The 27,853-nt window shown below is 37.8% G+C and overlaps 1 protein-coding gene and 1 long non-coding RNA gene across 3 annotated transcripts in view; one reads left to right on the top strand and one right to left on the bottom strand.

Moving 5' to 3' along the window:
• Positions 1–27,853, top strand: part of LOC145718469 (uncharacterized) — a 436,241-nt gene that overhangs the window by 121,747 nt on the left and 286,641 nt on the right. The gene's annotated exons all lie outside the window — the stretch shown is intronic.
• Positions 1–27,853, bottom strand: part of XPO7 (exportin 7) — an 82,986-nt gene that overhangs the window by 54,785 nt on the left and 348 nt on the right. The gene's annotated exons all lie outside the window — the stretch shown is intronic.

The raw sequence follows: 27,853 nt of genomic DNA, 5'->3' as shown, positions 1-27,853 counted from the left end.
ATAGGAAATACCTTAATTACTTTTGTCATATTGGAGTATATAAATCACAGGGGGTATTCAATAAATGCATATTGAATGACTGTCCTTAATTAAGTTACTGCTAAAAATATTAAACAGGATAAGCCCATGGTCAGACCCCTGGTCATAAGAGGGACTTGTTTCCTAGCTGTCAATGATCCATTAACAGCATTCTTTGTTATGGTCATTCAACTAGTTATTCAATTCAGTGATTCAACAAATACCTAAGACCAAGAACAAATATCTAAGAAATTTTACATTTCAGCCAATTATCTAATGTCTAAGACAATACTCTGAGAGATTTTATCAAATGCTTTGCTGAAATCCAGATATATTCTGTCTACAACATTTCCCTTTTCTGTTTTTTGTTTTTTTTTTTAAAGATTTTATTTATTTATTTGACAGAGAGACAGTGAGAGAGGGAACACAAGCAGGGGGAGTGGGAGAGGGAGAAGGAGGCTTCCCGCGTAGCAGGGAGCCCGATGCGGGGCTCAATCCCAGGACCCTGGATCATGACCTGAGCCGAAGGCAGACGCTTAACGACTGAGCCACCCAGGTGCCCCCATTTCCCTTTTCTATTAGCCTTACTGACTCATCTTAAATCCTTCCTGAAGCCTTTTTGAATATTCAGATCAAACTGACTCTTCAGCACAACGCTGAACTCAGCAACACACATTTTTACACTTTAACTATATGCTGCCTTACTGTTGTTTTTTTTTTTTTGCTTTACCGACTAGTGAGTTTATAAATTATCTTCCCATGACATTTATTTATTTATTTTTAAAAGATTTTATTTATTTATTTGTCAGAGAGATAGAGAGCACAAGCAGGGGGAGTGGCAGGGAGAGGGAGAAGCAGGCTCCCCGCTGAGCAGGGAGCCCGATGTGGGACTTGATCCCAGGATGCTGGGATCATGACCTGAGCCGAAGGCAGTTGCTTAACCGACTGAGCCACCCAGGCGCCCGACATTTATTTTTCTGCCATTTAAAAACTAATTTATTTTAAAATAATTATATGCACATGACTAAAAATTCATAGAGTAAAAAAAGATTTTTTTAAAAGATTTTATTTTTACCTTCCCTCCACCCTAATCCTTTGTTTCATCTTCTAGAGTCATCCACTGTAAAAGTTGCTTTTACCCTTATAGAAACTTTCTTTATACAACAAGCGTAACTGTGTGTGTGCCCAAAGACACAAACATCTGTTTCTACACAAAGAGAAACAATTTTCTTACACAAACAGGAACATTCTGTATTTAGTTCTAGACCTTGCATTCTTAAATTAATAATCCAAATGGGTGATTTGTTTCCATATCCACACATATAAATATACCTTACATCTGAACAGCTACACAGAATTCCTTTAATCTAGTGTGGTGTTAAAGCATACCAACAGAGTGATACTGAGCACTCCCTGCATTCCTTAAAAACTGTTGAAACGGTTTGGGACCCAATACATTTAACATGGTGTTGAACAAACAGCAAACAATCAACTTTCCCACCGCAGAGTGTCTTTTAAATGTATGGTATTTGGGGAGAGAATGAGAAATCTCATCTCCAGTCCTACCCTCGTTGGGGAAAATGGAAGGGAAGAAACAGGAAATAGAAATCTTATTTCTTCAAACAAAGTAGAGCAACAAACACTTGTGAAAGAGATGTATTCAGTTACAGCAATCCAAAGAATAAAGGAGCCTGTATGTTTCAGATGATATGAAACAGTATTCTGAAACACAGTCAATCCCCATAGCATTCTAACACTATCGTCCTAAATATTTTATTTGATGACACCTAAAGGAACTTCGATAAACTATCAAGTTCTTGTGACAAGCCTGGGAAAGCCATAATGTATGCCAATTCCTTAAAAACACAAGAAGTTATTTCATATCTTTCTCAAAAAATAACCAAGCTCAATAGAACAGCTAGTGAGAAACCATGAAGTTTTCTAGTTCAGTGGTTCTTGAAGTATAGTCCATGGACCCCTGAGAGTTACTGAGACTCAGGTTTGAAAGATCCAAGCTACTTTCAAAATAATACTACGATACTATTTACCTTTTCACTGTATTGACATTTGCACCAATGGTGCACCAATGGTGCAAAGGCAGTGCTGGACAAAATTACTGGTGTCTCGGCACAAACCAGGGCAGAGGTATCAAAGTGTCCTAGCAATCACTGTATTCTTCATTGCCACATACTTATTTAAAAAAAAAAAAAAAAGTCAGTTTTTACTTAAGGATGTCCTTGATGAAGCAGAAAAATTATTTTTTACTAAATCTCAACCTTGAGAACATATCTTTTTAATATTCTATATGACAAATAGGAAGCATGCATAAAAACTGCTGCTGCATACCAACGGGTTTTCATGTAATAAGGACAGCTGAGGTATGGTTTCTATTCCACAGTGCAGCTAACCTTCACAAAACTACTCCTTGCCAAAGAAGTATCAAAAAAGAATATCCATAATTATCTGAAAGGCTATTAAAATATTCCCCCCTTTGCCAACTACTTATTTGTGTGAGGCTGGATTTTGTTCATACACTTCAACTCAAACAATGTATGGTAATGGACTGAATGTAGAAGTAAATATGAGAATCCAGCTCTACTCTATTAAGCCAGTTATTAAAGAGTTACAAAAAAATATAAAATAATGCTACTTTACTAAGTTTTTGTTTTGTCTTGGAACATTTCTTCATAAAAATGTTTATAATGGGTTATGATTGTTATTTTAAATGAATTAAACACATTCTAAAAATTTTGTCTTAATTTTTTTTTTTTTTAAAGATTTTATTTATTTATTTGACAGAGAGAGACACAGCGAGAGAGGGAACACAAGCAGGGGGGGTGGGAGAGGGAGAAGCAGGCTTCCCGCTGAGCAGGGAGCCCGATGTGGGGCTCGATCCCAGGACCCTGGGATCATGACCTGAGCCGAAGGCAGACGCTTAACCATCTGAGCCACCCAGGCGCCCCTTAATTTCTAATATAGTAGTTACGGTAGCTATAAATCACATTAACAAAAGCTCTTTGGGGTCCTCAATATTAAAGAATATAAAGGGGTCCTGAGACCAAAAAGCTTAACAACTGCTGTAGTTAATGAAAAACATCACTTTGGCGAGCCCTGTTCCACTTTATACACAGCAGGACTTATAAACTACCTGATTTTTCTTACCTAGCAAGAAATACTTCAGAATACTATTTGCGGGGCGCCTGGCTGGCTCAGTCAGTAGAGAATGTGACTCAGTATCAGGGTTGTGAGATCAAGCCCCAAGATGGGGGAATAATTTACTTAAAAAAAAAAAAAAAAGAATACTATTTGCTACCTATACAACTTCTCCAGTATTACAGTATAGGATCTAATAAATTATTATCAGGTGAACACCAGTCAAGTCCAGAAACAGAACTTTACCAACCATCCCAGAAGCCCTTTCTCTGTTGTCCCATCCCAATCATAACACCTTCCCACTCTTGCTGTAAGTAACCATTATCCTGTCTTCTAAATTATTCACTCCTTTGACATTTTCTTTTTATGGTGTGCTTCCCTGGACACTGCAGTTTTGTTTTTCCCATATGAAAAAAATTTTGGTGGTCTCTTAGGTCTCTTTTAAGCCACAGGAGAGCCAGCATCCCCTTCACTTCCCTATAATTTATCTACTGAAGGATCTGGGCTGTTTTACCTATAGAGTTCCCCAGGTTTGGATTCTGTTGACTGCGAAGTCTTGGTGTACTTCAGCATGTTCCTGTGTTTGGTATAACCTAAAAATTGACAGACGAATCCAGAGACTGGATTACACTCAGGTTCTGTCCCCCTTCGGCAAGACTAGAGGAGACACGCAATGCCCAATTTGGTCTTCTTGCAATCTTGGGAGCCACTGATGCTCACTGCCTGTATCTATTTAGTTGGTGGAGACTGTAGTGATACTTTAATTTTATAATTTCTTTTTCATTTATTAATTGGAATACATTAATAAAGCGATTCTCTCCCTTAGCTACTATTTGGTTATTTACTGGTTCAGTTCACATAGAAAAGGCAGGGGAAATACTTGATTATTTTCCTTTATAAGTTTTCAGGATAATGAATTAGTTTCCTATCATCCTCTGATGGTGACCAATCATTTTCATTATTACTTTTAAATATCATTAAGAATTAATGGATTTAAACATATTTAATTAATCTTCCTGCCAAATTTTCAAACAGCACATTTGGGCCACCAAGTGCTAGATTTAACTACATTAGATTTAGCTGTGTAAAGATCAGCTTCACACCTGAAAAGGTACCTCTCCATAAGCAAAGACATTTTAGTTATGGAAAAGGCTGAGAACTAATTAGTTCTTAAATGAAAAAACTCAGGGTAGATTAAAAAATATGATTTTCTTAACACTTGTGTGGAGATAATAAGTTCAGATAAAATTAAAAAGGCTGGGAAGTGTTTGCTAATTATATTTTACAAAATTCTTTAATGACTTCCCCTGATTTTCAGAATACAAGGAAATCTCATTAGCTTAACTCATAAAGCACACCACCATCTGGTCTCTGGCCTCATCTCTGGCCACTCTGCCCCACTAACCCTCTCATCTTTTTGGATAGTATAAACTAAAAAAAAAAAAAAAAAAAGTTGTCTGTTTTGGTGATACGGTTTTCCTGATACAATGTTAAAAAAATTATCCATGTACATCTAAACAGAGTTCATACTACCATTATTTTATAAGACTCTGACTCCATTAACTTTGGCATTAAACAAACAAACAAACCAAAACAACACCGCCATTCAATTGTTGGAAGTAATTACTCTAGTAATCTCTACATCCAACATGGGGCTCAAACCCACAACCCTGACTGAGATCAAGAGTCACATGTTCTACAGATTGAGCCAGCCGGGTGCTCCCGGAAGTAATTACTCTAATTAAAAAAATCCAAAAGTAAGTTACTGCTTGAAAATCCTGGGCACATTCTGTATTTAACCTTTTTTTTAAATTATAAAGATATATAAGGAAATAAGAATAAAAGAGCTAGAAATGAAATTATTTCACTTTATTGTCAATATGATGTTTTCCAAAAGAGAGAAGTATCGTGTTCCCAGGGGTGGGGAAAAAGTATGTAAACAAAAACCTTGTTTTCACTAAAAGGAATTAAGATTTTTCCAAAAAGAAGGGCGCCTGGGTAGCTCAGTCATTAGGCGTCTGCCTTCGGCTTGGGTCATGATCCCGGAGTCCTGGGATGGAGCCCAGCACTGGGCTCCCTGCTCCACGGGAAGCCTGCTTCTCCCTCTCCCACTCCCCCTGCTTGTGTTCCCTCTTTTGCTGTCTATCAAATAAATAAATAAAATCTTAAAAAAAAAAAAGATTTTTCAAAAAAGGTATTTTCCACACCGCAGAGCAATTATTGTAAAAATTTTAAAGTAGAAGAGATTTGGGGCGCCTGGGTGGCTCAGTCATTAAGTGTCTGCCTTCGGCTCAGGTCATGATCCCAGGGTCCTGGGATTGAGCCCCGCATCAGGCTCCCTGCTCGGCCAGGAGCCTGCTTCTCCCTCTCCCACTCCTCCTGCTTGTGTTCCCTCTCTAGCTGTCTCTCTCTCTCTCAAATAAATAAATAAAAATCTTAAAAAAAAAAAATAAAGTAGAAGAGTTTTAACATGCCCATGCTCCTCATTCTCATTAAGTACACACAAGACCTGAACAATTACATATAACAATGTTTCTCAATCTCGGATCCTCAGAAACAGTCTTAGTGTTCCTTGCGTTCTCCACAAGAATTTTATAATGATGTATTCCCATTTTTATGACTGTTAAAAAAAATAACCATATTTTGGATCTGTCTGATCCCCTTAACATCAAGTACTGTCTCATCCCCTTAACATCAAGTACTGTCTCGTGATTTTGGTGCTCACATACCTGCTTGGGGTTAGTGCCAAGTAGTTATACTTTAATAATTGAGGGTTAATAAAAAAGATGCAGAGGTAGACTCAACATGTAAACGACGCGTTCTACAAAGTAAAGGTCAAGTTATAGTATAAATGAGAGTTTCTAGTCCTTTGAATACAGAAAAATGGTTGGAGAATTGGGTCTTCACATGACACCCAGTAGTCCTGGCATGCTGAACTCAAAATAGAACTTACAGAAACTTCTTAATGGGTATGGGGTTTCTTTTTGGGGTGAGGACAATGTTCTGGAATTTGACAGTACTGATGACTGCACAACACTGAATACACTGGAAAAGTGAGTGATATATTTTAAAATGGTGAATTTTATCTCAACAAAAAAGAACTCAGAGCACAGCAGTATTACAGACATCATCACCTGGCATATGAAATGTATGTGGCCAATTGGAATATAATTGATCTTGTGGCTTGTTTTAAATTTATAATTGTTTATAGTGGTGGAAGAGTGACAGCCCTGTGGAATTTATGCCTAATTTTATCTTTGTTAATATCTCTTACACTGAAGCCAAAATAACTTAAATCAATGTTGGGGCTCTGTGACACACCATCTGCCCTTTTAAGAGGGACTATTCAGTAAGAAAGTTTGACAAAAACTGTTATGCAAGATTCATAAACATCATCCACATTCTATTTCTCTGAAACTTTAGAAAGTCTAGTAATAAAACAGTTTAACACAAATGGGACTTAATACAAATTTTATCTCTTTATAAACTACTCTAAGACCTCTGAAGATTCTCATTTACCCATGCAACATTTCTACTGGCAAAAACCAAATACCAATTTGAACACAGCAGCTGCTCAACAAATATACAATGCTTTAAAAAAGAGGAACAAGAATACCAAGAATCAGGCACTGAGAAACAGAAATGCAGGTTTCCGTGTTGGTCCAGGGTACTTCAGTTTCTGTTGATCCTCTCCAATTAAACAAAGCTACTAGTCAGTAACTTCCAGTGATTTTAGTGAGCCTTCAGTAATTAATAAACTCAAAAAAGGAATACCTTCCCTGCTTTGACAGCTGGTAGGCTGTTACAGATAGGGACACTACAGTGACTAGAACAGTGATGGGAACAGGAAGGAAACAGCTAAGAGCTACTTCAGAATCCTAAACAAGTAGACAAGCACAGGTTGAAAAGTATACTAAGCTCAGCTCCTATCGGTCAGCCAGCAAAACATGAGATACCAGTCTCTCCTATTATGTGGATACTAAGATTTAATGTTCTTGGTAATAGATCAAAAGTGCTTCTACCTGAAACATAACACATCAAGATGTTTTAAAAAGCAAATAAAAAGTTTAATGACTGAACTCAAGTGTGTTTTGGAAATATATTTAATAAGCCCAAATAAGACTGACCAATTGACTGATTCAATCAAAATGAATTTGTGTGTGCTTTATGGTGGTTAATTTATAATCTACCAATAATTATGTAAATTACACACATGCTGTAAACATTTTCTAGCCATGCTGAAAATTCCAGAAGATATGCAAATATGAAATTTTTGAGCTGTTATTGTGCTAGGTATTTTAAATATAGTACAACTTTGGAACTCATAGGTTTGATTAGTCAAAGTCTGAGTCTGTCTGAAGTGACAGGTTCACAGGTTGATGACAAAGGAAGGTTTTTAATTTGGTGAGCCTGGTATGTAGTAGCAAGGCACTTACATATGTGAAGAGTAGCCTAGCTACTCAACATTTACCTCTCAGTTCATCCTCAGAACCACCCAATATGAAGTAGATATTATTTCCCCTTTCAAATGAAAACAAAAACAAAAAACACAACAGAAAATTCTGCCTAGAGAGTAGTGCATGTTCGACACTAGCTACTAACAGAATTGCATGAATAAAAGAGCTTCCAGTTTGGGAAGTGACAAGTTGAACAAAGCAAAATTTCTAAGGGTCCTTCAGTATGCTAATGTACACCATAAATTTCTGAGAGATACAATATGTAGTTTCCCAACTTCTAAGACCCCATAACCCTTTTGTGTGTGGAAGAGGTGACAGACCAGTGAGCCAAGAAATATAGTACTTCACAAATGCTGCTACTGTGGTCCCACAAAATGTGAAGATTCAGGAAAGTTCGGGGATTAATCTTTTGAGACTATCACAGAGTATGTATGATTTAGTCATTAGAGCATCACTGGTTAGGACAGACATCACACATAATCATCCTTTATAGGGCGGAAATCTAGCGACCTGGATGTGACTGCAGATTCAAACTGCTTCTGTGAAACAAGAGGGCAAAAATTGTTCTGGTGATTGTATCTTCTAGATGTAAAGAGAGGTCATGGTGGAAGAAATAATTACCAGTAACCTCTAAGTGACTGCTAATCAGAATCACTTGGGGGTGCTCTTAAAAAAAAAAACCTCATTGCCATAATCAAGATTCTGATTCAGCAGGTTGAGGTGGGGCCCCAGGTGATTCTCCTAGAAGTAGGGCTAGAAGACAGAGGGAAGAGACCAGAGAGCCTGGTGTGCAAGACAATAAAACAAAAGGGCAGATGCCTCCAGCTCCATCTCAGAAGGGAGTCAGGAAACAATAAATCATGGGCCACTACTATAAGAATTTGGTGTCGTTTAATGTATACTGCAGAACTATAGGAAATAGTTCACTTGTGGGTTTGAATTTCTACTCTGTAACTTACCAAGTGAAATTGGGCAAGTTAGGTAACCTATCTGTGCCTCAGTTTCCTCATCTATAAAATGAAAATAACATGGTCCTGACTGTGTTGTCATGAGGCTTATATGAGATAACTGTATAAACACACTTCGCAAAGCACCTGCTATGTGAAGAGGGCTCAGCATACACTGCTGTTGCTACTCTGACCAGTCCTCTACTGGTGATCAGGAGTACAGCTATTAGGAAGGAAGAGGCCTAGGACGTTGTTTCAGGGGAAGACAGTGCATAAAAATGTTTAGGGAAAGAAGGCCCCAAGGGACAGAATAGATAGTGGCAACTAACAAAAATAAGGAAAGCAGATTAAAGCCCTGGGATCTGCAGAAATCGAGCAAAGAAAGATCCTGCCCATACAGACTCTTCACAGGGACTCGGAATGGGCACGAGAGGGGTCACAGATTTAATTAGGAGGCAGTCCCAATACCTCAGACAACGTTTCACAGACAAGAAAACTATAGCTCTGACAGTGAATTTGCCCAAGGTTACACTGCTATTAAAATTTAGATGTGGCTTCAAATCCAATGCTCCCTCCACTAAACCAGACTGTATGACAAAATAAATTCCTCTTAAAATCCTATCTATGAGAAAGAAGCAAAAAGCCAAGCTATTCAGTGAAAATGAATATACATACCAACAAATATATTTGTATAAGTCTATTCGTATTCAGTGGAAAAGAAGGAGCGTTGGCAAGAGACCTACACTTGGAGCTTAATACTCAAGTTTTAATCCCAGGTCTCTCTGTGACTTTGGGCAACAAGCTTAATTTCCAACTAGTCTGCTTACCTGGAAGAAGCTTGCACCTTGATATAAAAATCAAAAGAAATTATGCATTTGAAGATACATTGAAAATCAGGTTTAGACTTCTGGTTCCAGCAAAACAGCAAACTAGTTAGCTTCCAACCTTCCTGACACAAACATGTAGAGCTGCTATTTAAATAAGACAAAAATCCTTTTATATGCATGGCTGTGTAACTAAAGAGCAGAAGAAACCAGCTAGGGCCAAAAACTAGGAGAACTAAAAACCAGAGAAGCAAGCATGTCCTGTGACCGTCCTGGTGCAGCTCGGGCATGTTGGCTTTTGGTCTCGGTAATGTAGGGGCTTAGTTTTGATGTCAATGTGAGGACTGGAGACGCTCTGGGCCTGCACTGGCTGGGGAGCTGGAACCAAGTTCCCAGGGATTCTGGATTCATACCAGAGAATAAAGTGGCTCAAAAAGAGGGCAGACTAAAAATAATAATACTAAAATATAAGTAAAATCTCACCAAACTGGGAGATAATAAGAAAGCTTGTCTACGTTAATCTGAACTCAGTAAAGGAAAAAAAAAATCCAAGAATCTGTAACCAAGGACTGGTGTGACACTCCAGTTTAGGAAATCACAGGTCACGATACTAACAAGTAACTGCCTTTGGGCCAATGATGTTAGGTAGAGTTTTGGGCTAGGTAGAGTTAAATGCAAAACCTCTCTGGAAGAGGACACCTCCAATCCAGACCACAGAGGTTTTCACACACAAATCTCTATTCCAGTTTAGCTCATAATCTAAGACTGAAAACACATGAAGAAGGCAAGAATCTGCAGACCAACAGCAGAATTAAACCTCTAAGAAATTCACATAAGATAATATGACAGATGAGTACAGATGTTGAAGTAATCAAAACTTTAAGAGAACAAGACACTATGAAAAAAAGAACAGGCAGATTTGAATAAAGATGAAATGAAACTGTGAAAATAGAAAATATAAGTCAATTAAATAAAAAGCTTCAGTAGACGGGTTAAACACCTGAATAATCACAGCTGAAGAATGAGTTAATGAACTAAAAGAGAAATCCGTAGAAACTCCCCATAATAGAAGAGAAATAAAGACATGAGATAGGAGAGTAGTTATGACATACAGGAGACAGAACGAGAAGATCCTAAATATGTCTAAAAAGGCCTCCAGAAGGGAAGACAGAGAACACAAAAGGTAATATTCAGAAAATTTTCCAGAACTGATAAAAACCACAAATCCCCAATTTCAGAAAATGCAACATATATCAATTAGAATAAAAAAATAAAATCAACCCACCCATTTTGTAGTAAAACATGTAAAACAAAGGGGTAATCTTAGAGTGACCACATAATTTATTCTTTAAACTGGGACACTTTTGTCCGAGGTGAATGTTAAACCACATGGGATCCCAGGACAAAAGGAGTAAAATATTAGGACTGTTCCAGTCTGTATGTCCCAGCCAAAACATGGAGTAGTTTTATTAAAGAAATAAGAAGACTGACAGCAGAATTCTTTTTTTTTTTTTTAAAGATTTTATTTATTTATTTGAGAGAGAGAATGAGAGAGAGAGAGAGAACATGAGAGGAGGGAGGGTCAGAGGGAGAAGCAGACTCCCTGCCGAGCAGGGAGCTCTATGTGGGACTCAATCCTGGGACTCCAGATCATGACCTGAGCCAAAGGCAGTCGCTTAACCAACTGAGCCCCACCCAGTCGCCCCTGACAGCAGAATTCTTGACAGCAAAAGACAGAAGACGATGAAATAACTTTCTCTCTTTACTTCTATATCCAGCTACATGATCTTTCACAAGTGAGGGCTAAATAAAAACATTTTCAGACAAAAGTGGACTGAGTTTCTTGTTCAAATTGTTGAAACAATTACTAAAGGATGCCGATATCAGAGAAGGAAATTCATTCCAGAAGGATAGCACAGAGATGAAAAAAAAATTCTACCAACGTTGTCAATTAGAAAATTTTGATAAAATGAAAATTTAGAAAATTACAACTCAAGAAATGACTCAAGAAAGAAAAGAAAACCTGAGTAGATCTACTGCCCACCTCTAGAAACCATGCTAGATGGTTTTATGGTGAATAGTACCAATCATTTAAGTACTGATGCCAATCTTATTTAAATTGTTCCAGAAAAGCAAGGAAAGAAGGAACGGAGAGGAGGGAAAAGTAGGAAAGTTCCTCACCTGAGTCTGAGGCTAGTATAATCTTGACACCAAAACCAGACAAAGGGAGAGCACAGTATGACAAAGGAAAATTATAGGCCAATTTTCGTTTATGAACAGTTAACAAAAATCCTAAATAAAACATTAGCAACCCAGATCCAATCTGATAAATTTGACAAGCTGATCCTAAAATTCATGTGGAAGAAAAAAAGGGCCAAGAATAATGGAGACCATTTTGAAGAAGAAGTCTGGGAGCACCGGCCTTCCTAGAGACCAAAACGTACAAAGCTCCATCAATTAGGATAGTATGAGGGGCGCCTGGCTGGCTCAGATGGAAGAGTGAGTGACTCCTGATCTCAGGGTCCTGAGTTCGAGCCCCACAATGGGTTTAGAGATTACTTAAATAAATAAAACTTAAAAAAAAAATTAGCACAGTATGATACGGGCACAGGGATAGAGAAACAGACCAATGGAACAGACAGAGCACCGGAAGGAAACCTGTACCACAGATGTGGCAACACAGATCAGTGGAGAAAGGCTGAATGAACGATACAATAAATAAGGTTGAGAAAATCCATGTGCGCAAAAAGTCAAATTATATCTTCATCCAAAAATGAATTTCAGTAGATAAAACTGAAGGTATAATAAAAATGTAAGTTTATAATACTGTTTCACATAAATAGCAATATATCCAGAATAGAATGATTTAACCAAAGTTTTCTTCAGGAAAACAGTTTGATTTTCTATGAATATGAGAATAAATGTTCCAGCTAGTTGAAACTAAATAATAAGGTACATGCCCACACATAAATATACACATGATATACCAAAACACAACTTTAAATGTATATGCACATAACCAGTACACTCCTTAGGGATAACAAATTATCTTGGGGAGAGGGTATTCTTTTTTTTGTGTGTGAGATTTTATTTGAGAGAGAGAGAGGAGAGAGAGCATGCACACGAGCTGGATGAGGGGCAGAAGGAGAGGGAGAGGGAGAAGCAAACTCCCCGCTGAACGGGGAGCCCCACCTGGGGCTCAGTCCTGGGACCCCAAGATCATGACCTGAGCTGAACCAAATGAGCCACCCAGGTGCCCCAGGGGAAGGGTATTCTATTCAAAAGACAGTCTCCATCAAAAGACAGTCATATCATTTCTCATGACTAATTCCAACAGCTAAACTGAAAACAACATAGGAAGAAAAAAAAAAAAAAATCACACAATCATGATCTACTCTGTGGCAGACTTCCACCTTTTACTATTACAACCTCTGTTCCTGCAACTGAAAATCAGAATCAAGATACTACACCAAATTTCACTCCTTGCTTTTTCCATTTAATTTATGGAATGAATAGTTTAATAAATCACTCATATCTCTGAGAAATCTGGTGTGAATGCCTGCATAGCAACCCATCACATTCTAGCGCGTGCTAATATCTGTAGCCTTCTCTCCCTTCTTGGCATAATAAGCTTCAGTCAGGATAGTCTCTTCCAATTCTGAGGGGAGGTTTCCTCCTGCAGGGCCTTAAATACATCATTTCTTTTTGTCTGAAACACGGTCCCTTTCCTTCCCTTCATATCCCTAACCCAGTAATAAAATTAAGAAATCAGGGGTGCCTGGGTGGCTCAGTCAGTTAAGTGCCTGCCTTCGGTTGGGTCATGATCCCAGGGTCCTGGGATGGAGCCCCAAGTCAGACCCCCTGCTCAGCGGGGGAGTCTGCTTCTCCTCTGCCTCTCCCCCAGCTTGTGCTCGCTCATGCTCTCTCTCAAATAAATAAAATCTTTTAAAAAAATAAGAAATCAGTACACTTTTTCCTTCTTATCACTTATCAAAATTTGTAAATTTATACTTATTGGTACAATTTCTAGAGTATAAACAAGGAACAGGCCTATTTTGTTCTTTGCTTTATCTCTAGTATTTAGCACAGTGTCTGACCCATAGAAGTGAAGTAGTAATTAAAGAAACCATTTTCTAAACCCATTTTTGTCTAAACCTTCCTTAGGCATGATTACTTGTACTTTTTCTTTAATTGTGTTAATTGTATAACAATATTAAGATTAAGATTGTTATGGTTGGAAAAGTTTAAATTCTTACATTATCTCTAGAAAACAATAATATAAAGCTATCCTACAAAAAAGAGGGCATATAAATTTTTTTAATTGTGTCATCACACTCTAAGATTCCTTCTAGCTTAAAAATTATATAATTCTAATCCCATTTCATTAACCCATTAATGGTATCATTCTGATTACCATGGACATGTAACATAATTATTGCAGTCATAAATGAAACATTCTCAACATTCAGTTGTGTGTAAATAAAAACAGTACATTTGGTGGAGAAATATTAACTGGCTTTAAAATGCTTTCTTAATACACCCACATAAATAAAATATTAAACAGAAAGCAAACTACTATAATACATCATTAAAATAGTTGTCTGTTTAAAAACAGGGGTCAGGGCAGTATTCCATTTTAAACAAACCTGTTTATGTGATTGGGGAACCAATGATTTGAAGGCTTGAATTAGAGGAATTTTCAAGCTGTAGCCACATCACTGGTTAAACAACAGTAACAATATTAACAGTCTAAAATCCAGGAAAAGGAGGAAGACATTTCAATTGTTTTCTCAAACCTCAGAATGTGCTGCACACCTATAATCTTGGCAGTAAAATACTACAGTATACCACAGGCTGAATAATACTTTCTTGCCTTATAGAAATACATCCTTGATTCTCTAAAAGAAATCGATGTGTATATTAAGTACACATCAGAGTTAACTTTCCTCGAATGTTCCATTTTGTATGTTACTTCTTTATACCTATTATATGCTTGTATATCACAGGTATCAAGAATGAACAACCTGCAGTTTCTGAGCCTAGCTGAGATTTAATACTCTGAGATATTAGGACAGTATCTCCTCTAATCTATTAAGACATGCAGTCTAACTATTGATAATAAACTTTTAGAAGTTTGCTAGTAAGAATGAAAGATTTCAGAAATAAAGGTGTAAAGAGGACTGCACTTTTGGTTTGTTTTAAGATTTTTTGTTTTATTTATTTGACAGAGAGAGAGAGACAGCAAGAGAGGGAACACAAGCAGGGGGAGTGGAAGAGGGAGAAGCAGGCTTCCTGCAGAGCAGGGAGCCCTATGCAGGGCTCGATCCCAGGACCCTGGGATCATGACCTGAGCCAAAGGCAGACGCTTAACGACTGAGCCACCCAGGCGCCCCAAGAGGACTGGACTTTTACTGGCTTAAAAAGTCAGAAGATAGCTTCTCAGTTCTCTTTTCCCAAGAGAAAACCCCGAACACTGTATGTACTCCTTTAGAAGATTCAACAAAAATGGAGCATAAGAAACTCAAAACAGAACATTAAAGGAAAAGAGATAAAAGCAATCACAAATACTTAATCTTGGAACCCTGAACTCTGATTCGGAGAAGCAAAGAATTCAGAGTTCCCTATTTACCCTCTGATAAAAAACGTAAAAAAAAGAGTATTAAGTAAACATTTAAGAAGTTTTAGCATACACACCCCATACATACTGGTTTTCTGATTCTCTGGAATTCGAAATAATTTTTCCCTTAACAGTTTTGTAAAATATCAATTTGCCTTTCAAGTCTACACTACTATATGATCTATGAAAAATGCTTTCCAGGAACTTATCAAGTCAGCAAATAAGGAGGACAGGCAAATTGCAAAACAGAAGATTTAGAAGAATCTTCTAATAGAAGAAATAGGTTTTTTAAAAAGAAGTCTCTTCTCGGTACCCCTCAAACACTAGTTATGATGGGGAAATAAAAGAAAAACTCACCTGTTTTCTGAAAGTTAAAGATGAGATGGAGAGACAAAACAGACCAAGGGCAGATCAGGTAGATTTAGTTTTAAATACCTTAACAATAAAGAAACCTTTAAGTGGTATTGGTGGCCAAACTGCCCGGCTAGCTCAGAGAATGAGAATGAGACTCTTAAGAGGTATCGGTCGCCAGAGTAGTTTAACATCATAAGGTTTACTGAAACTCCTGAAAATAGGAACTTTTCTTTTTAAATGCATGCCAATTTCACTGCTGTTTGTCAAATGTATTTTACCAATGCTGCTCCTAATTTGAGGCTGTTGCAGAATACAAACTAGAATAAAACATCAGTTTCACTAAAGTTTTGCAAGATTGCTGTAAACTTACTAAGAAATCAGATAGGTGTGTATTATGAACAGCTAACATTTTCAATGTATTTACAACATCTGAAGGCTACTGAAATGGGCTTTCACTATGATTATGTGAGTTCTAATCCAAGTTGATAACAGGTAAACACTGCCTACCGGGTATCTCCACTCAAATGTACACCAGCACCTCAAAATCTGTGTATTTGAGACTGACCTTACTACTTCTTCAACATCTTGTTCATTCATTCACTGTCTGCTTAGCTGCCCAGAAATGTGGAATCTGCCTTCTCACTTTATACATTTGACTGTCAAATCCCACCAAGTGTAACCTCCATAATATCAATCTCCTAGTCCCCATCCTCAAAGCTATGACCTTAATACAAGTCCCAGTTACTTCTTGCATAGACTACTGCTTTATCTCCTACTTTGTCCACATCCAATCAGTCTTCTATACCATCAACACAGTGATGCGATTATTCCATCACTTCTACTTAAAAACCTTCAACTACACATCTACAGAACAAATTCCTTATTATGATATAACAGGTTCTTCATGTTCTGGTTCTTTCCTACCATTAAAGTCTCATTTCTCACCTAGCTCCTCTTTATTTCCTATACAGAAGCCATACTTAATTGCTTTCAATTTCCTGGAATGTTCCATGAACATATACAGCTTTCCTTATGGTATTATTTCTCTACTTGGTATGCTTATTGACCTAGAGAACACTACGTCTTTTCATTTATTTATTTTTATTTCATTTTTTTATGTCTTTTTAGATCTGGCTTAAGCACTCACCACTTTAAGAAAACTTTCCTGGCTTGGGGCGCCTGGGTGGCACAGTCAATTAAGCATCTGACTCTTGGTTTCTGATTAGGTTGTGAGATCGAGCCCTGTGAGCACGGAGTCTCCTGGACATTTTCTCTCCCTCTTGTACTCTCTCTCTAAAGTAAATAAATTAAAAAAAAAAGAACTTTCCTGGCTCTCCAAGGGAGGACTGACATGTGTGTCTCATTATACTCTATGCATACATGTGTCATATCACCTGTATCTTTTTACTTCCCTTACTGGCATATATTCCTAGCTATTATGGTCCTTGAGTGTAGATGTTATACCTTATTCACCTTTATATACCTACTGCCTAGCACACAGCACACAATCAAAAAATAAAAAATATCAGCCAAATGAAGTAATGTTTACTGATCTGTGTATTTAGTTGTCATTTCTCCTATCTTACCAATTCACCAAGAGGATGATACTATTCTAAACAACAACATTCTGTCAAATAGCAAATAGGGGACACATCGAGGGTACATATGAGACACATCAGGTCAATTCAAGAATGTGACAAGAACTATGTTTGAAACCAAAATGACAAGAGTTGTTTAAAAATCTTATTTTTCTGGAAGCCTCTAAAATACCCTTTGTTACATATTTCCTTAGGTCTATATACAAGAACATCAACAGAACACCCATATGCCACTTTCTCAGTGTGAGCTTGTGCATTTAGATTCTTACTTCAGCAAAACATGTATTTCTAGGATAGATCACATTGACATGACCAATCACAAAACCTTATAAACATCTCTATGTTACAAACAAGATAATTCATCAGGTATAATAATTACATAATTTTCTTTTTTTTTTTTTTTGCCAAAGAAGAGGATGACCATACGGTAATACATTTGTTGACCTCCACTTATAATTAGTTTTGCCTGCCCCCGAGAGCAGAATCACAAAAAACAGTTTTTAGTGATGTGAAGGAAAGCCTTTAAATTCAATCTTAAAAAAGGCTATCTCAACCATTTTAACTTATTTCTGGGTTCTTCTCTTTTTAAAGATTTATTTGAGAGAGAGAGAGAGTGAGAACATGCATGTGCAGGGGGAGGCGCAAAGGAGAGAGAGTTTCAAGCAGATTCTGCAACCTGAGCCGAAACCAAGAGTCGGAAGCCTAACCAACTGCGCCACCCAGGCGCCCCTCTGAGTTATTTTCAAAGCTAATGCTATCATTATGAAAAATTTTAAGGTCAGTAATATTTTAAAAATAGTAGCTGAAAGAAACCAGAATTGCTAGTATATCAAAGCTTAGCACCTTGAATAAATGACTTCATGGTTTAATACCTTCCTCAATATTCTCCGCCTTATCTGTAAAATGGTTTCAAAATACACAGGAATTTTAGGTTTGTTTTTGTCAAGTGCTTTGGGGAAGAATACATGCTTAGGGTGTTTTTTTGGTTAAAGTCCTTAAGACACTACTTCCTATCAGTAAAATTCTGAATTTCTTTTATGAGTTGACTGCTTCCTCGCCTCACTTGGCTAACAGAACAGAACATATCCTAGGCTCAGGGTATAAACAGTAACTAATCTCAAATAAACACCTTAAAATAGGCATTTGCATTCACATACCTAGAAGAATGAGGATCTAGCTTACTTTTATAGGCACCCAGGAAAGTAATTCTATAACCTACGTTCCACTTCTGCTTCCATTCCCTTTGGTTCATTGGCAAGTTTTTCTTATTCTAGAGTAGCACTGTCCAATAGAAGTTTCTGTGATAAAAGAAATATTTTACCTGCACTGTGCAATATGGTAGTCACTAGCCACACAAGGTTAGTGGGTAATGGAAATGTGGTCAATGTGACTGAAGAACTAATTTTTTTTTTTTTAAGATTTTATTTATTTATTTGACAGAGACACACAGCGAGAGAGGGAACACAAGCAGGGGGAGTGGGGGAGGGAGAAGGAGGCTTCCCGCTGAGCAGGGAGCCTGATGCAGGGCTCGACCCCAGGACCCTGGGATCATGACCTGAGCTGAAGGTAGACGCTTAACGACTGAGCCACCCAGGTGCCCCTGAAGAACTAAATTTTTAAATTAATTAAATTTAAATAGTAACATGTGGCTAGCAGTTACCATTTTGGCCAGTGCAGCAGAGATCTGAGAATGCCACTGTCAACAAAAAAGTATAGCCTGATCTGGTTCCTATCAAACTGGGCTTGGGTTAGAACCACGCTGGGCTACTCCCTCCCCTACCCAAAGGTCAGGCAATAGATCTAAAGGGACAAATATGCAAAAAGTCTGCAAAACTTTTTGGTAAAGTGCCAGGTAGTATTTTAGGATTTGTGGGCCAGTAAGTCAACCAGGTCTCTGTTGCAACTATTCAACTCTGACACTGTAGCATAAAAGTAGCCACAGCCAATTGGTTAAGGAACTTGTATGGCTATGTTCCAATGAAACTTTTATTTAAGAACACTGAAATTTGAAAAAAAAAAGAACACTGAAATTTGAATTTCATATAATTATTGTGTGCCATGAAATATTACTCTTAGATTTTTTTTTTCAACCATCAAAAAAAAGTTAAAAACTGTTCTTAAGTTATCAGGTCATACAAAAACAGGCTGTGGCGCCAAACCACCAGCCTGGTTTGCAAACCTCTGAAATACATGAAAAGTCAGTGAGCACATGAAGAGATACTCAACCCCCTTAGTCATAGAGGAAATGCTAGTTAAAACCACAGTAAGATCTCACTAGAATGGCAATATCAAAGGTTGGTGAAGACAGGTAACATTTGGAATTCTTTCTTATACACTGCAGGTGAGAAAGTAAAATGGTACAGTTGCTTAAGAAAATTGACAGTTTCTTTAAAAAAAGTTAAATATACTGGGGTGCCTCAGTGGCTCGGTCGGTTAAGTGTCCAATTCTTGATTTCGGCTCAGGTCATGATCTCAGGGTCGTGAGATCGAGCCCCACGTTGGGCTTGGTGCCGGGTGTAGAGCCTGCTTGATTCTCTCGCCCTATGACCCTCCCCCACCCTCTAAAAAAATAAACAAATAAAAAATAAAAAGTTAAATATACCATAAGACCCAGCCATTCTTTTCCGAGGCTAACCTTACTCAAGAAAAATGGAAATATATGTCTACACAAAGACTTGCATGTGAATATTTATAGCCCTTTTATTCAGAGTGACTTAAAACTGGAAACAACCCAACTATCCCTCCAAGGTGTGAATGGATATATAAAATGTGATACATTTATTCATACAATGGACTACTACACAGCAACAAAAAGTAGGCAACTACTGATACTACCCAACAACCTGAACGAATCTCAAAATCACATGCTGAGTAAAAGAAGTAAAAACCTAAAAGAATACACAGTAAGTCTACTGCATAAAATTCCAGGAAATGCAAACTAATTTATGGTAACAGAAAGCAGATCAGAGTTGTCTGGTGCTGGGGGAAGGATAGATGGCAGAGTTAGGAGGAAATGTTTTGTATTTCGATCATGGTGAAGGAGTAACAGGTATGTGTTTGTTAAACTGTACATGTTAAATGGATGCAATTTACTGTGCACATAAAGATAATTTAAAGGAAAATCTGATTCCACTGGCATCAGATTTACACAGAGCAATCTTTAGGAACTGATATACTCACTTTAAAAAAAAAGTGCCATTTAAATTTGAGGAGATGGGTAAGCAAGGTGCTGGGTGTAGAGCCTGCTCTGAAGTTAGTCTGAAGTCTCACACTATCACTTCTTATTGAAAATGTGCCCCTGGTACCTTGAGGGTATGCAAATCGAAGAGCTTTGAGGAAAGGTTTTAGGAATTCTGTAAACCTACACTTTTCCTGTTTTCAACACTCTGATCTCCCTGTTTGGAACATGGCTTTTAAGTTAGACTACAATGCAGAATTCCAAGAATTAGTAAGTAATCTTTTACATTATAATAGGTTTTCATTTGTAACATCTTTGGGATATGTCTTTATTTTAAATACACCTTGTTACTCAGGTTCAATTTGTTTAAAAACATTTCATTACAGGTCTTTTGGAAGCTTGATGAAACTTGCTCATCTATGGAACAACGTTATCAGTTCAAAATATTAATAAGGAAAACAAGGTCCCATTTCCCAGGAAGTTTTATGTATTCTTTCAAATTCTTGGGTATTCCTCAAACTAGTTTTTGACAAGACCTTATAAGGATTCCTGAGATGGGTCAATGACAAGCTGATGATTCAAAAAAAAAAAAAAAAATACTAACACATAACAAATAATATTCTAAATAATTTGTGGCTATACCTTGGGCAAAATTTGGATGAATTTTTTTCAGCTGAGTACAGGTATGTGAAATATACATCTGGCTTCCCAGATTCTTTTCAGAGAGAACTATATGTTACAGCTTCCTATAGTCAAATTAATTTCATGCTTGACTAGACAATGTCCTTTTGGAAGAGAGAAATAAAACACCAAAATCAGGAGTCAGTGGAGGTGAATGAGGTTAAGAATCCAAGCCCTGAAATGACTTTTGCCTTTTGAAATAATACATACTTTCAAAACTCTGCAAAGAATTCTAAAGAGAATTGAAAAATACACTTAAAAAACCCCTGCGTTTCCCTTTTCTGGTTTTAAACACAACGCTTTTAACTGTACAAGTGACTCAAGCTTTCAGGCAAATGTCTAACATAACTCTCAATTTGGAGACTACACATTTCAAGTATCATAACTTACCATACAAAGTACCAAGGAGATCAGTATTTGTGTCCAACATAAGTTCATACACTTAAACATTAAAAGGCCAGTGCAGCTATAAAATTACAACTTCCTGACGTAGCACAAGGGATATTTCATTAATCTGTTTGCAGAGGTATTTTTAAGAAAGCATTCTAACTGTTTTTCATCTAACTAATCTTTCTTTAAGAGAAGTTTAAATCCAGGAACTTTTTTTTTTTTAAGTAGGCTCCACGCTAGGCCCCAATGCGGGGCTTGAACTCACGACCCTGAGATCAAGACCTGAGCTGAGATCAAGAGTTGGATGCTTAACCAACGGAGTCACCCATGCACCTATATCCAGGGACTTTTAAGTGAGAATAAACTTTTAGTATAGTAGCATCAACATCTAACTAATAATGTCAATTCCTTGTCCCAAAAGAAATGTTTTTCATGCTTACTGTCCAACTAAGAGACCTCTTTACTTATTATTTGGAGCTCAATTTGTGAAGTGTTACAGATAATCACTCAAAAATACTCTGGGAGTTTAAAAAATTAGGAGGGAGGATAGAGGAAGGCATATTTAAGAGAGATGAAATGGAAATATTAGTATGAGCACAAATGTTTAAGGAAAATTCAGTATACTATTAAGTATGTATTAAGAACAGGGTGGTTTATTTGGGAGAGAATGGTAAGGATGACAACTGGAAATCCCGTCAGAATGCTCAAAGTGTAAGTGACTTAACAGATCACCTAATCCACGCTCAAAGAGACTAGATGAGTTGCCCAATTAATTGGCATAAAAGGACTTAGCAGGATGCCTGGCTAACAGATACTCAATAAATGTTGGCATCTCCCTTTTCCCTTCCCCAACCAAGATCCCACACCAGTTAAGTTTGACAATAACTACCATCACAATCATCACCTAAAGCTTCCAACAGTTCTCCAGTCTTCCAGAGAAACCAGGTCCTTTCATCAGCCTAGACCAAGGAAAATTCCATGACAGTCATCTCTATAATACCTACCCGTAGAGAGTTGCTGTAAGCGTTAAATGAGACCACGTAAAGTGGCAAGCAGCTGGAAGTCCAATAAATGCTAACATAAAGTTTCCATTTCTGCCTTCTCTCAAAGACATCCTTTCCATTTATGGTAGTAAGAGTGTGAGTGTGGATGTCTTTGTGTGAGGACACATGAATGTTTATAAAGGGGTGAAGGGCCAGGGATGCAAATATAACATACTTTAGGACCCGGTTTTTGACAATTCTCCTTTCCCCAGGATTTTGGACCCCCCCCCCCCAATCTCATTCCACTGAGAATTCCCTGCTATAGTGAGTCACTGTAAATGTGAGGCATGAGCTCAGATGTACTGGAATGGGGGGTGGGAAGTAATGGGAGTAATAGCCCCCTCATTCAGGGACATGTTGAAAAAACCATGGTCTCATTATAAATTCACAACTCAATAACCCAGGCTTGTTATCTCCCCAATTAAAATGCCAGGCCCCTGAAAATAAGACATCACATCTTATACTTCTTTCCATGTGTCTATATAGCACTAGGAACAGGACATTAGCAGATACTTAATAGTCTCTATTAATCAGTCTCGAGAATTCAATATTTAAAAATCCAACCTGCATGGAACTCTCCAGGAACACATACTGTGATCCTGAACTACCCTTTCACATGGGTCAAAAGAGAAACACTTACAAATTAGTTTCTCAAAAAATGTGGTGAGCATTTTCACCTAAAAAGAAACGTTATCTTTAAATTTTAGTTCTAAAGTTCAAGAGTGGCCTGAAACTATAGGCAAATTTTTGTGTAGGTATGCTTTTCCTTCCTGGAGAGCATACAACTTCCATCACATTCTAAACATACACACACACACAAACACACACACACACCACAAAAAAACCAAACTGCCCCCAAAAAGTGAAGAACCACTGCTCTGTACTGTTTTCCCTGGCTTTGAAGTTCAAGCTCTCAGAGACAGGTCTTACTCAGCTTGACTTCTAAAAGTGTATTTAAAAATCAAATGACAGGATAGTAGTTACCCTTAGGAGGATGTATGGATAGTTATCAAGGGGGGGCATCAGAGGGACTTTTGAGGCACTGATTATATTGGATTTGGATGCTGGCTACACAAGTGTTCACTTTGTGAAAACTCATCAAGCTGAACACGTGATTTGTGCACCTGTCTGAAGGTATATTTCACTAAGAGGTTAAAAAAAAACAATAACAAAGATGGGTCACTTATACAAAGCAGACATCGTTATACATGTAAAAAATAATTACTTCAAAATTATGTACTAGGAGAGGCCCCTGTGAAACCTCCCTGTGAAAGAGCCAGTGAGGCACAGTGGCCCTCAGTCCAGCAACGTGCAAGTAACTAACTGGGGCAGATTCACCATCCTCAGTCAAGTCTTGAGACTGACTGTAGCCACAGTTGACACACCGACTGCATATGAAAGACCCTAAACTAGAAAGGTCTAGGTAAGCCACCTCCTGATTCCTGACTCAGAAATTCTGTGGGATAATATACGTTTGGTGTTAAAAAAAAAAGGTGATGCAATTTCTAAACACTACCTTCCTTATATATATTGACGTGAGCAAAAAAACCTCAGTAATTGTACCTGAGACATTAGCTTATTGGTTTAAATTGGGAATATTTCCTTCTCGAAAGGCTGTGGTACAATATTGCTTCAAAATCCAACCAAGAGGGGCACCTGGGTGGCTCAGCTGGTTAAGTGTCTGCCTACAGCTCTGGCCCTGATCTCAGGGTCCTGGGATCTAGCTCCACCTCTGGCTCCCTGCTCAGCAGGGAGTCTGCTTCTCCCTCTCCCTCTGCTCTTCCCCACCACTTGCACACACACTCCCCCCCTCTCTCTCAAATAAATAAATAAAATCTTAAAAACAAAAACAAAAACCTAACCAAGAAAAAAGAAAATACAGCTGGTGATTATGAACACCAATTTCTGCATCAAATGGAATTTAGTTTCTCTGTAAGATACAGAATAGGGATCTTCTCAATGCTTCTTTCTCCTACCTCCATCTAAATTAGAGATTCCATTATAACATAATGCTTTATGTTTTACCGTGTAAGTGTTTGAATGATATCACATGCATACCTGAATTTTTCTGAAGGCTTTTCTCACAAAATGAAATATACTAAAGTCAGAATTATTAAGTAAATTAAGTATGTTCCAAAATATAGACAAATCACTTATATAAATCCACAGAAGAGGGAGATGGGGTGAATGAGGGAATATAGCTATTTCAGTATCATCCAATACAAATGTAGCATGTTTTGAAATCAATGTATTAGTTCTTGTATGTGCACTTTTGAAGCCTGCCCAAAGAGAGCAGCAGAATTTGACATTTCAGCAGTCTGGCTCCTGTGTCTTTCTCAGCTCTGAATTCTCTGCAGTGTACAGTACAGCAAATGGCCTTGTACACATTAAGCATTATGGTATCACTGAAAAAAGTTGCAAAAGTTACTGAGTTTTTCCATTTAAAATTCTCAAAAGTTGTACAGAACTCCCTTCTCAAAATGGGACTACCCATAGCTCCAATCATTTCCTGACATATTTTTGAAAGCTGAAAATACAACTATCAATTTTGCCATCATCAGGCTAAACTTTTACACCCTTAAATTTTAACCTGCCAGTTGTAAAAATTCTTCTGTGTGACTCCCTAAAGTTACATCAGTGATCAATATTTAATTACCATACCTTAAATTTAAAATAAAATATGACTATTTGAAAACAGCATCTTCTGTTATTACAGTCATAATACAGAGCCCAGTTAATAATACTTTAAGATTCTGTGTAAGGCCCAGCATAACAATATAATAAATCTAACAAAACCCCAGAACTATCCTTCATTTATATTATTATAATTATATATTTAGTATACTCATATACTTAAAAATTAAGTAATGTATATTATTATGTATAATATTATATGCTCTTTCCTTTGCCTTCAAGATCCTGAACACCAGCTAGATCTATTAAAGCTAACATCTGATTCTTCTTAATCTTTTTCATTACCACTGTACACTAAGAGTTGTCTTCTCTTTGCAGTAACTAGCCAGTAACTGAAGATACTGAATCCTCATTAACTTCATCTAAGTTTAGATATTTAAAAGAAAAAAAAAAAAGGAAAGGGAGCAACTGAAGATAAATACAATTGAGTTTGATTTTTTTTTTAACAGTCAATGCTCTCTAATCACTGTATGCATGGTGAGTGTTAGATAAGGTGATCTAGGAACAAGAGACCCACCACTGTTAAGTTGAGTTGCTTATAGCCACTCTTCTAAAGAGGCTGGACCATGACAACGACAGAGCTGAAAGAGCAAATGCTGTAATTTTCCCATTACTAATGTTTTGTAACACTTAAGTCTTCCATAAAACACATATCAGAAGAGATGCTCAGGACTTCAGCCTGAGAATCATATGACACTCGCTTAGTGTCAGTAAAAAAAAAACCCCAAAACCAAAAACCAAAAACAACAACAACAACAAAACTGCTCACCCTGGTGGTTCAGAAAAGTACTAGACACAAAATGACTCAACTATTTAGCAGTACATATGAAACTTTCAAATAATCACTGTCTTGAATCTGTAACAGACTCTTTTTTAAACTTCATGTTCCAGTAATGTTATGAGAAAAGTATCACCTCTCAACCGACTTCAGATTTGCTTTTAATCCTTTTATTTACTCATTCCATATTGGGGAGAGCATCATCTTGGAAAGGTTTTCTGCTACAGTGAAGTACCAGGGAAAAATCTGTGAGTCTCCAATACTAAAACTGATTTAGTGGTCTAACAAAGTAAAGCAACATGCCCCAATCTATCTAAAGAGAAAAAAATTCCCTCACAAACTTACTCTCTTGCGATGAAGACTGCTAATACAAAGAATAACACACTACAGCTCTTAAAAGTAAAATAAAACACTGGCTGGCATACTCCCCCCTGTTTTGAAAAGTTAGTAAATTCTTAACTTTGGTAGATTTTTATTCTTGGGTAGGTGGGAGAAAAATATCACCTTATTAAAAATACGACAGACCCTCCTTTGAGCCAAAAATGCTACGCAGATTAATTACTTTGATGCGGCTTGACTTTCCTCTTTTGAGAAATGACAGCCTTTTGGGTTCAAGGTATGAGAGAGATTATATTAAGAGATACTCCTTACAGGAGATAGAACAAATATATATTCATAAAAGTAAACCGACTTCCTTTGCTTTCCAAATCATCATTCAGAAAGACTATCCATTCAAACCATGTTTTGGAATGCTCATGGACACTGTTTTTTTCCCCAGTAGAAAACACTAGACCCAGAGTCAAAATGCTTTTGGCCTCTTAGCTGGATCTTACGTAAATCTTTTGTACTCTGATTTGCCTTTAAAAAGAGAAATAATTCTTACCTACCTAGTCTTTTAGGATGGAAGAATTTTATTTTTTAATCACATAAAATCCTTTATGTTTCTTAGAAATGACTGCTATAAAACTCAAGGTGCTGCACTACTACTACTACTATTATCACCGTGTATCAAGTTTTACTGCTATTTCTGAATTAGGCCATGATACTGGTTTTAAAACACGAATCTTGTGGTTTTTCCATCTGCGGTTACAATTTTTTGTAATTCTGTCCTGATAACTTGTCCCTCATACCCCAAAGATCTACTCCACTGATCCCTGGGCCTGAAAATTAGTGCCTTCTCTCCCATTAAACCACTGATAGAAGTCACACCACTCTAGTTTCTTGTACACATCATATCAGGAATAAGATCATTCTTTTTACCTGAGAAATGATACTATATAGTATCCAAAATAAGGTGACACTTGTTATGCTCTCTATACTTCCCACAACACAAATCTGTGCAGTTACCTAGAAAATCTGAAAGCTTCTGACAACAGATTTCTATCAATAAACGGTCATAAAAATATCATGTCTAGAGCACAGAGAGAAAAACTTTATCGAGATTACAAGAAATAACCCTGCACTCCTTCAGCTACTACTAGGTTTGGTGTGGGCTGTCCCTTCCTAGGGCCTGTGCCATGTCTTTGAAGAAAGTGGCTTGGGCCCAAAGCACGCCTGGGGCAGCTCTTGGCCCGATCAAGACCCTCCACAGCAACGTCTGCACCCAACACTGAATCTCTCATTTCAGACACACCCCCCTCCACCCCGCGTTTCATAGGAGATGTGGGCACTCAACTCCTTCACTGTGGATAGGGGGACAGGAGGGCGGGCGGGCCCAGGCCTGAGCACCCATTTTGGGAGGATTGGGGAGCTCGGCCCCATAGGCTGTGCGATTGGGAGTGTGGGAGTGAAGGGCGCATCCGTGGGAGGGGGAAGGAGGCCAGGTCGGGGTGGGGGGGGTCTCTTGTATTCGGGGGCGTGAAGAGGAAGGCGGCGGGAAATACTCGGGAGAGGGAGATTTACCAGTGTGAGATTTCTTTTTGTTATTTGTTCAGAGCTGGAGGGTGTAATGGGGAAGATCCCTCAGGGCAGACCCGACAAGGGGGTCTCCCTCCCTACCCCGTCTTGGGGGGCAAGAGGACTTGCGGAAGGCCTCCTTCCAGCGGGAAGACAGTGACTGATAAACGATGTAAGCTGTGCGCGCCGGGGCACGGATTCCTGCACCTCTGGCCCCGCGCGAGA

The sequence above is a fragment of the Leptonychotes weddellii genome, chromosome 2, assembly GCF_054177405.1.
Source record: "Leptonychotes weddellii isolate Sample4059 chromosome 2, ASM5417740v2, whole genome shotgun sequence".
NCBI classification, from domain to species: domain Eukaryota; kingdom Metazoa; phylum Chordata; class Mammalia; order Carnivora; family Phocidae; genus Leptonychotes; species Leptonychotes weddellii.
This window is presented reverse-complemented; position numbering and strand designations above follow the sequence as displayed.